General features: G+C 51.1%; 1 long non-coding RNA gene across 1 annotated transcript; it reads left to right on the top strand.

Moving 5' to 3' along the window:
- Positions 1–1,539: 1,539 nt before the first annotated feature.
- On the top strand, positions 1,540–9,385 carry LOC113627648 (uncharacterized). The gene is made up of 4 exons (XR_003435638.1): positions 1,540–4,211; positions 5,878–6,024; positions 7,151–7,310; positions 8,725–9,385. It is a non-coding gene; the product is annotated as an uncharacterized LOC113627648 (long non-coding RNA).
- Positions 9,386–9,616: the final 231 nt, after the last annotated feature.

The following is a 9,616-nucleotide window of genomic DNA, read 5'->3' on the forward strand; positions in this document are numbered from 1 at the left end:
ACACCCAAAACAAATGAATAAAGAGAAAGAACCCAAAAGTCGAAAAAGAAGCTGCTTGTTTCCAGCACTCATTAATGTTTAGTGTCATTTAAAAAAACAAACAAACAAACAAACAAAAAACAAGGGCTTCCTTGGTGGTGCAGTGGTTGAGAGTCCGCCTGCCGATGCAGGGGACGCGGGTTCGTGCCCCGGTCCGGGAAGATCCCACAGGCCACGGAGCGGCTGGGCCCGTGAGCCATGGCCGCTGAGCCTGCATGTCCGGAGCCTGTGCTCCACAACAGGAGAGGCCACAACAGTGAGAGACCCACGTACCAAGATTGTCTCTTGTGGTTTGAGTGTTGACTGTGGAATGGCAGGTGTGAGATGGAGAGGAGACCTCAACCTTCTCAGTATTAGGGCCACAATGTCCAGCCTTGTCTCTCCCAGCAAATGAGTCTCCCCAAGGAAATGTTTCCAGTGCCGGGAGGGGCTCCAGTCAGTCAGTTCTGGCAGAAGGGGCTGTGCACAGGGGCGCAACCCTCCCACACGCCCCCATCCAGGGGATCCCTACCCCACTCCTGCCCCCAGCCCGGCAGCCAGCTCGGGGGCCCGTCAGGGGCATCCTTGGCAAGCAGCCATCCCAGCGGCAGCTGGAACCTGGCTACTCTCCACGCGGGCAGTAAGAGTCACGGAGCAGTGGATCCCTCACCCTGGAACCAGGCAGAAAATGCCCTGTGTCTCGTCACCTTCCCACCCTGGCTGCCAGGACCCGGCCCAGTCTTGGAGATGCTGAATAGGCCGTTTGTGGTGAGATCAAAGGGCCACCTGCGGGAAGCGCCCCACTGCCTGGAACAGGCCCAGGCTGCGTCCTGCCCCAGCACCCGCCTCCCACCTGCCAGACCCAGGATCCTCCAAACAGCCCACCTTGGCCAGGCATCACTCTGCCCCCGCCTCCTCCTGACGGTTCCCTTTCTAAAGACACCTAATCACCCTCCCCAAGCGCCAGGCTCTCGCAGGCCTCCCTGCCTCACGTGTGCTGTTCTGTTTGCTCCCCTTCCTTGCTTTCTGCAGCCAGAGGGTTCAGGCACCAAGTTAGGCAGAGTTCCTCCTCCGGTTCCTCAGGGGGGTTCAGGGCTCGCAGAGGGCAGAGCAAGCTCCATCATTGCCGCCTGGTTCCCCGCCAGGCTGCCCTGGGTGAGGAGCTCCCCGGGGGTCTTCATTGGCCACAGGGTTGCATGGAGACCTGGAAGTCCCGGCACAGGCCTTGTGCGGTTGCATCAGACTCTAGCGGGCTGAACGGGAAGGCAGAGGACACCTCCACCTCGTTCTCAGAGAGAGAAACTCGGTAAAGAATGGATGAATGCACGCCACTCAGAGACACGTCTGGAAACAAGCTTAGATGGACCATTTAACAGCGAACCCCACGTAGACCCAGCCCTGCTGCAACCCTGTCTTAACCACGTCGTATCTCACTAGGACCATTGCCCACTGGACAGCTTCTGCTCTTGTGCCTCCAGTAAGTCCATGCCAAAACCACTGTCATCTTTCGAAAAGGCCAATCTGATCACGTGACACATCCCTACCAGAAACAAGCGCTTGGCCCTCGCCAGTGCTTTGAAGGCACAGACAGACTCTCCACCCCAGCACACAAGCCTTGAAGCCGGGCTCCCAGGCTCCTACGTTTTGGACATGGAGGCATTTGTCTTTTCCTACCCTTTTACCATTTTCTTCTTCCTCAGTTTACCCCAGGGTCCCCCCAAGATGTCACTGAGCCTCTGGCACAGGGAGAAGGTCATTTTTTCCAGAGTCCCCAGCTCTTACTGGCAATACCCTCACTCGAATGTAAGCTCCGTGGGGCAGGACTTTGTCTTGTCCACTATGCTGGGCACACACACAGCTGTTTAATGCGCACATGTGCGTGAACAGCCCTCCACCTTGTCGACCGTCTCTGTAGAGGCGACCCTGGGGGTTGCGAGATGGCTTTAACGCTCTTGATCAGCTCCTGGTCTGTCTGGTTCTTTCCCCTGTGATCTCCTGGGGGCAGAGAGCATGATCCCTTCACCTGCCCCGCCCCCAGCCCAGAGCTGTGCTCCCTGGGCTTGTATTTTGAACAAATGAAGGAGTAGCACCTACTGTGTCAGAGGAGCCCACAGGCCCAACATGCCATTCCTGTGCACTGCCCAGAACCCCCAACCGCGGGGGCCAGTCTGAGACCTGGGGACCTGCCGCTCTGCCCCATTTGATTTTCCATTGGTCCTGCCCCAGCCCTCCTGTCCCATCTTTTCTGAAAGCGAAAATCTCAACTGAGTTGAAAGTGAATTGTGGCCAGTTGGGTCGTGAAGGGATGGAGACCTACTCTCCTACTAGGAAGAATGTGTGTTTGCCTCTTGGCAGAGAGGATATTCCGACTGATCATTTTTTGCTCCGCCCCAGCTCTGGACGGAACTCCAGCCCCAGGCCCCACCCTGCAAGACAGAGAAGAATGGTTTTAGGGGTGAGACGTCACTTTTCAAATCCCTTCTCAAAGGCCACCTGCTCCTGGAGGTCCTTCTGGGTCCCCTGGGGAAAACCGCTGAGGGCTCTGGGCTCCCCCAGGGCATCACTTACTCCTGCCCCGTCATGTGTGACCCTGTGCTTGTACAGTCTGATGGCCCTGTACCCACGAGTGTTCCTTCAGGAGGGGATTATGAGCTCTTCCTTTTTATGTCCATCTGTTCCTTTAACCAGCCAGGCTTTTATTCTCTGCCCCGTCCTGGGCTAGGCACCGGGTGCACAGAGTTGAGTTAAATGTGTGCCCTCCAGCGGCTGACGATCTAGTGGGGGTCGGACGATCACCCCTCACCACGCAGCATGATCAGAGCTCTAAGGGTGCCAGCACCGGGCTGTGACAGCAGAGAAAGCCCCTGACCAGCCCAGAAGGACACGCAGGTTGGGAAATAATTCTTAGAGGAAGTTGACATCTGAGTGGGGTTTTCGAGGACGGATAAGAGTCTGTGGAGCCGTAAAGAAGGGAAAGTGGTGTTCCGTCTGGCTGACGACAAGCAGCCCTGGACAGCCCCATCACATGAAGGGGCCCACAAAGCATGCTAAGACATTTCTTCTTTTTCTTGTTTACCTTTCCAAGGTACCAAAGAAGGGTTAGGCCAATGTGTGAGACACAGAAGGTGTTGAGAAAGCAGATGTGTGCCGTCCATTCAGTTGGATTTCTCCCTGCTGCCTCCTAACCCCCATGAGATTAGAAGCTTCTGGATGCCAAGGTCCAGATACTTGTGTGTATTGGTGTGCATCCCCAGAGCGATGAACACAGTCATGACACTTCACAGACACTCACTCAATATTTGCCTTGACCAACAATTGCACGATGCATTGGGTTTGGCCAAGCACCCATGACATTGGGTAATTTTACCTGCCCCACGCTTGCCAATGTGCTAGGCATTCTGTATGTGCTACTCACCTGATGTCATTTGTCACCAGTAACAACACAACAAGATTGATATGCCACCTCTATTTTGCAGGTGAAGAAACTGAGGGTCAGGGGGCAACTGGTAGGTCTATCTGACTGTGTGACTCTAAACTTCCACATCGGTTCCCATTTCACAGGTTAGACAAACTGAGCTCACCTCCCTTGCCCAGGTCGAGAATAGTGAATTCAGAAAAAAAGCCCCGAAGCATGACTTGTTTGACTTGGCAGAGTGTCCAGCTCAAGAGAGTTGGGTACGCACGCATTTCATCACTTGCGACCCTTTCATGGCGAATCCTCCGGGGACCCAGCAGCTGACCAGCTCCAGCCGTTCAGGCTTGCTGAGGCCAAGCGGGCTCTGGCAGCCTCTGTCTGCCAAGGTCCTGGCCACCAGGGAGGGCCTGGCACCCTCTTGCACACCCCCTGTGCAGCCCTGACTTGGGGAAGACAACCTCCCAGCAAACTGCCTGAAGCGCAAGAGGTGATATTAAAGGCATCCAAGTCGGCCCCCACCCCACCTGGATCTACGAGGCCACAGGGCTGAGACTTGGCTTTGTCACAGTCCTGTCACCTATGCCTCAGTTTCCACACCAATGGAAGGGAAAAACCACATGGACCTTCCTGGACGTTGGGAGGATGAAGGGAAATAGCAACATCAACCAGCCCAGCTGCATCAGAGACTCCTGAGGGCACCTTAAAATGCAGGTTCCAAGGCCGGTCCTGCCATCTGATCCTGGGGCCCAGGGAGCTGTATATCTAATGGACTCTGCAGGTGATTCTGGTGGGAAGCCAGGTGGGGGATGCAGTGAGATCATCTCAACAGTGAGACCATCTCACTGTAGGAGACCCCGACACCCCCAACACCCATAGGGCCCGGGAAATGTCATTAGTTCCTCCAACTCCAGCCAGCCTTAAGCCTCTCTCTGATGGTATCACCTGTCTAGGGACCAGGGCATCACCCCTCCCTCCCCTCCCCTCCCCACTATCCCATCCGTTTTCTCTCCAACAAGAACCTTGGAACCTCTCACTCCATTCCCCTCTCCTCCATCCCTGTAGTGGCCACTGGAACCCAACCCTATTCACTCCTCACTCCTCCCGGCCTCCAGCCTCCCCCAGTCCATCCATCCTGCCATATTTTTCCACCCCATACATGGCCCTGCTCCCATCACCCCTTTCGGTGGACGCTAACATCCTGTAAAATCAGACTCTTTCACCAGCAAGGAATTGAGTCAGACTTCCCAACTCACCTGTCCCTCCTGGGCTACCACCACCCAGGGCTCCCATCAAAGCCACACTCCTGTTCTTCTCCCCTGCACCCCCTACTTCCAACCTGCATGCTTTCTCCTCTCCAGCCTCACTCCTCCTCCTGGACATCTACCCGCTGCCACCAGCTCCACCAGTCCCAGTTCTAGCCCCCCATCAAGGCCATCACAAAGGTCACACCCTCTACAGAACTGCCCCTGGGTCGCTTACAAGCACTGGGCGCCAGCGCCGCCCCGGCCCCCTCACCAGCCACACTCCGTCCCTGTGTTCCCCTTCCTCTCCCCATCCGCCTTCCAGCATCCTCCTCTGGGCCCGGGAAGCTGCTCTGCAAACTAATAGCCCTGGGTCCCCAGCTCCCTCCCTCACCCCCACCTCCCCGGGTCTCCCTCCTTCCCTCCCCGCCCACCTCCAGCCCAGGGCACTGGGCACTGCAGTATCTCTTAGAATCTCCCTTCTCCCTGCTCTCCCCTTTGCAGATGGGAATTCTCCCCAGATGACCCAGTTCGAGGGTGCCATTTCCCGCCAGGGCCTGACCAGTACACATCCTGTACCAAAAACAGCCACGTTCAAATGGCCGCGTCAATTGGGCCCTCCAAAACCACCTGCTTCCTCGGGTAGATCATGCCATTTCTCCATCCAGCTCCTGGGGCACTGCTATCTCCCTTTCTAAATCCCCAGGATGTCCAGGGGCGAGCTCAGCTTCTGGGGAGGAGGGAAGTTCCCTTGTCTGGAAACAGGAAGGCAGGACTGGCCCTGAGCTGTGGGAACATTGGAGCCCATGCCCTTGAGAGAACAGGGATGTATGAGTTTCCCAATTAACGCTCACTTCTAGAGGATGCTTCTGCAGACCCCTGAGTGGGAGAAAGGATGGGGGGAATGGAAGAGTGGGAAGGAGGATGTAGAAAGTCCCTGATATTTCACCAGACCCCCATGGGCAAACAGACACCTGAGGGGCTGGATTGCGTGCACCCCACCCACTCAGCATCTCGGGGAGAGAACGGGTGAATAAATGACTTGAAATTCCTACCAACTCAATGCTCACAGGTATATGATCTAATAATAATCAGATTCTAGAAAGACTCCAAGTTCGATTCTACTCTGATCTTTGGAACGGCCCAGAAGAAATTTGACAGGAGCATGTCATAACCACCCAAATCTCCTTCTTGGTTTCCCAGCCACCGTGCACTCTGAAGACTCTTGCTCCAAACTCAAACCCCACGAAGATCAAAAGATCCCTGAATTCAGGTTCCAAAGAGACACAGACGTTATTGCAACATCCTGACCCATCTCGGACATGAATTCCATTAAAGTTCCATGAAAGAGTAAGTACATGTTTGAATTAATACCAGTGTTTATTGGGGTTTAACGAACATCCACACCAGTATATACCTCCGAGCTTTACCTACATGTCCCTTATAGCGTTATTAAAACCCCAAAATATAATTTTAATCATCAGCAGGATTGTAATGAACACACAATCATGAGTCCCGTTCAATCGGACTCCTCAGATTCAGGAAGTAATTACTCATTCATGACACTTAATTTGAAGTGTTACCACAGATTTGTATCTCCTGAAGCCACAAGAAGTTAGATCACAGTATTTCTTGTTAGAACTTAGAGAGCAAGCTCGCTTCAGAGGGAGGATGGAGACCGGGTCCAAGAGAGGCGGGAAGAGATCGGAACAGCTGGGAACCAGTTGGGTGGCCTCAAAGACGGAAGATGAGTGTGGTCCCCGGAGAGAGAACCCCTCCCTGCTCCCGCCAGCACATCGGCTTTCTGCAGCGTGGCCTGGCGCGGGCCTCCCGTGCCCGGGAGTCCCCAGGGTTGAACCCTTCCAGGGATGGAAAGCTCATTACCACAGAAAGAAAGGTGCCCCGTGTAACCTTGGAAAGTCACTTCTTCTCACCCCACCCCGGCAATCAGAGACTAGCCTCTTAATTTAAATATGCCATCTCCATCCACAGGAACAAGATTATTTTAAATAGGTGTCATTCCACCAAATCTTTTCTACCTGCCCAAAAATCATCCCCTTACTGAGTGCTTAGGGCCAACGTCCAGCGGGGCACCTTGCCTGCTTCTGGGCAGTGGGTCTCACCTGGGGATGATTTTTAGCCCCCAGCACATTTGGCTGAGCCAGGACATCTCGGGTTATTACAACTCAAGGTTACCACTGGTACCTACTGGGAAAAAGGCAGCAATACTGACACTCTACAAGCAACATTGTAGAATGTTGTTTGTAGACAGCAATACAACATAGGGACGGCAATACAATATTCTACAAGGCACAGGACAACCCCGTGTCCCCCAACAGACTCATCCAGAATATCAATCGTGTTGAGGTGGATAAAACTTGTTCTAGATCTAGATCTGGCCCCAATTTATTGAAGAATAAAACAGGAATGGCAGATAGTGTTCACGTGTGGTCTAATTTGATCTTTACCTCGTTAGTATCCCCATCCTACAGATGAGGAAACTGAGGCCCCTGATGGTTAAATAACTTGTCTGCAGTCGCACAGAAAGTGGCAGAGCTGAGTTGATCCATGATCCATCTGCCTCCCAAGATCTTCGTAAGACACAACACCTCATCCCAGGGAGCAAGTTGCTGAAGGTATGTCAGAGACCAAGGCCTTCTCTCAGAGGTAGAACTTCCAGACTGGTGTGTACTTCCAATTCATGCAAATCTAAGCAGGTTTCACTATACACAGAAAACTCAGGTCACTGTGGGTCAAAAATTCCCTTGAAATTTGCCATGTTGAACCCTCTTGCAATGGAAACTGGTTTTCCCCCTAGTTTTGACCCCCAAACAAGACAAACCCTGTGTTCAGCCAGCTTTCACTGTTTAGAAATTTACACTGAACGTCCATGGAAAAGCCATCTCCTGGAAGCTCTCAGGAAGTGGACAAACCTTGTGAATTCAAATAGGTGAATTCAGCTATGAGGCACAAAAAAATTCCATATTCTTTCTCTTTGAGTGTTGATCCAAAATCAGGTGCCTTGGGGAATACATTTGTCTTATATTCATCACAGTTTCGAAGAGCCCCTAGAAAAAAAATGAACACACTCATTAAGAACTGATTACCATTTTCATTCATTGAAAGATATCCTCCAACAGACCCACAGGGTCACGCAGGAAGGGAAGGGGGCTTTGATGTGCTTAGTTGAGCTCATACGTATTGCAGGAGGGGACGCCGAGACACACGGAGGAAGGATTCACTCCAGGGGCTCTTTGGAGCGTGCCACGACAGACCCCCAACTCCCAGGACAGTGCTTTTTTGCATTCTGGAGCAAGGCTACTCTCATCTGAATACACCTTAATGTATGCTTATCGGAATCTGTTGTGGCCCAAAGCACTAAATATAACGGCCAGTTAGTGTCTCCAGTTGAAGGGAAAGAGGGGAGATGGAGGCAAGTGTTGAGCAGGCCCCTTTTCACAGTAAGTTCAAGGATATCTCATAGAAAAATGATGCTAAAAAGGGCCTCACAGGGCATCCAGTCAGACTCCCACCCACTTACCCTGCAGGTGGAAAGACTGAGATCAAGAATCGTAAAGCTCCTTGAGCAGATATGTTGTCATGGTCAAATACCAGGTGCCCTCAAAACTAGAACTGACCCCCTTCTAACCACCCTCCTGATTAAGGAAATATTCATGAAGATAGACACAAAGGAGGCAATAGAGAGAGAAAGGGAAGAACAGAATTGATACACAGAAAACCAGATCAGTGCAGTGGAGTATTGGCTGGAGAAATCCTGCCACCACCCAGGATAAAGGACCAATAGCCAGCATGATGAGCAAACTGATGATATAAGGCAAGAAAACTCTACCATAGTGACACAACATCTACAAAGCAGGAAGTCCAGAGAGTCCAGGTCAGACAGGAAGTCAGCACTGACTTAAGGACTAACATAAAAACAATTTCCCTGAGATGAAGAAAATCTCTCTTTGTGTTGAGGTTTCATGCTTTAAGTACTAGACAAAATTAAGGTGCCTAATGCCTTAGTGATTTTTTTTTCTTAATCTAAAGGATGAAAAGAAAAAATTCCACACTAGGGTAAAAAAATGATTCAGCATCAGACCTTTCCTCCACATTCCCAAATGACAGACCCCAGTGGAGCCTTCTCCATGGAACAGGAGAAGCAGTGACCCAATAATCTATCCCTGCCAAGAAGCTGCTCATTGATGAAGCTAAGAAAAGGAATTTTCAAAAGGCAAGGAGTTTGAAAGTATATCCTTCACTTGCCCTTGAGGAATTAAACAGTGACCTTCAAAGAAGTTCTCTAGACAAGTAAAAACTCTATCAAAATACACAAAAACCAAAAAGAGTATTGATGTTAAAGATATATAATATACATTTAACCTCGCTAATAAACAAGGAAATGTAAGTTAAAATAAATGAGGCATCATGTTTGCCTATTGATATGTTAATTATTTGTTTGATTTAAGTTCATAGTTGCTTATCTGACATTCCTGAAGTCAGATGTGTCTGTAAATTTAGAAATTTTCAGATTCTAGAAAGGAATGTTAGTGCACATGGGGAACATTGGCAACCATCCCACTAGGGTCTGAATGTTGGTGTCACACAGAGCACCCTAGTCCCCTCCTCCATGTGAGGACACAGTGAGAAGTCTGCATCTTGTAAGATGGCCTCCACCCAACCCTGCTGGCACCCTGATCTCAGACTTCCAGCCTCCAGAACTGTAAAAATAAACATTTGTTGTTTTTAGGTCACCCAGTCTGTGCTATTTGTTATAGCAGCCCAAATGGACTAAAACACCCCCCTCACCCTGAAATATGTGAAGTAGCACCCCCAAATCCAACACTGAGATAATTCTAAGGCAAAACATGAATATTCACACTACATGAGATAAAATAGAGGCAATAAATATCTCCATGTCAACTGAGGTCAGATTCATCCA

Source organism: Aethalodelphis obliquidens, unplaced genomic scaffold (genome assembly GCF_003676395.1).
Source record: "Aethalodelphis obliquidens isolate GAN/ISIS:26980383/991018 unplaced genomic scaffold, ASM367639v1 scaffold21, whole genome shotgun sequence".
NCBI classification, from domain to species: Eukaryota; Metazoa; Chordata; class Mammalia; order Artiodactyla; family Delphinidae; genus Aethalodelphis; species Aethalodelphis obliquidens.